Raw genomic sequence first — 876 nt, forward strand, 5'->3', positions numbered from 1 at the left:
GCTTTTTAGTTGAAATTATTGATAAGACTAAGCTTGCACTGACTACAATTCAAAGGTTTCAAGCACGGCTGAGATAGAAGAAGATGTGGACTATAAACAGATGAGGCTGCAGAAAAGAGCACCTGTCCGGAAAGGCTTCTACTTAGGCTAGTCACACACTGCGTCCGAAGTGACAGTTCTTTCATGTGGAAGAATCAGCAGGTCATTTCTTCATGCTCTACTGATGAAGATATTGGCTCTCTCAAGCAAATTAATAATGATTACTTTTCATATTTGTAGAAATCTTCAACGCATAAGAAAGAAGTAATTAATGTGATAAGCTCTCTTATGCACAACGGTATGTAGCAAAATAAAAATTTTCAAATGTTTGCACATCCGTGTTACAGTGCCCTCGTCTCTGGGCAGTGTGGGAAGGGGGCAATACTAAATTTTCTGGGCCAAAATTGCATCTATGTGCTGATGACCCTGTCTCAGTTATTCTTCCCTCATTGCTGAGACAAACACCCGACACCCAAAATGAAGGAAGGAAAGGTTTGTTTGGCTCACAGTCATTGGAGGTTTCAGTCCGTACTCAGCTGTTCCAAGGTGGAGGGGCACAGGACGGGTATCATCCTCTCATGTAGGGAGCTGCGTGTAGCCGCGCCCTAGGATGGCACCGGTTTCCACCTTCCACCCCCTCAGGGGGTGAGCGCTCCTGGTAATCAACAACTCCATAAAAGGCCAAGGCTTGGGCTAATGCATTGCTTCCACATACCTGGACCAATGGACGGTACACATGTGGCACCCCATGGTTGGAAGCCCTGAGACTTATAAGCTAAGAGCAGGGGCCTCGAGGAAAAAGAAGGCTGATGTAACAGGGAAATAAAAGTTGCGCAG

Source organism: Octodon degus, unplaced genomic scaffold (assembly GCF_000260255.1).
Source record: "Octodon degus isolate 3935 unplaced genomic scaffold, OctDeg1.0 scaffold00248, whole genome shotgun sequence".
Lineage (NCBI taxonomy): Eukaryota > Metazoa > Chordata > Mammalia > Rodentia > Octodontidae > Octodon > Octodon degus.